Raw genomic sequence first — 442 nt, 5'->3', positions numbered from 1 at the left:
TGTGGAAGAGCCAACAGTGGGCTCCTGTCAAACAGACATTTCACTAATAGGCACCCTTCCCCTTGGGATGGAGAACTGACTGCCTGCCCTGTGTTTTGACCACGACTCACTTCTGAGTCATGGTCAGCACCTTTACAGAGCAATCTCATTTGGGATGGACACCATGCCCAAAATGACTGCTAGAGATGCCATGAGACTCTGGAGTTTAGCCTATTTTCTCCTGTCTCCTATTTCCTTTATCTCCATAATGCAGGCAGCGGTCTCAGGTACCTGAAATGTTTTGCTTGACTTCCACTTGTAACATTTAGGTCAGAGGAAGAGTGAAATGAGTGGCCTTGAAATGAGAATACTTAAAATAGTTACTTTTCCCATTATAGATTCTGCTGTGTTTTCCTGGAAAAGGAGTAAGGACTTAGGCTGCAGACAAGACAATGCAATATCA

This window comes from Ammospiza nelsoni, chromosome 2 (genome assembly GCF_027579445.1).
Source record: "Ammospiza nelsoni isolate bAmmNel1 chromosome 2, bAmmNel1.pri, whole genome shotgun sequence".
Taxonomy (NCBI): Eukaryota; Metazoa; Chordata; class Aves; order Passeriformes; family Passerellidae; genus Ammospiza; species Ammospiza nelsoni.
The sequence above is the reverse complement of the archived record's forward strand: the minus strand, read 5'-3'. Positions refer to the sequence as shown.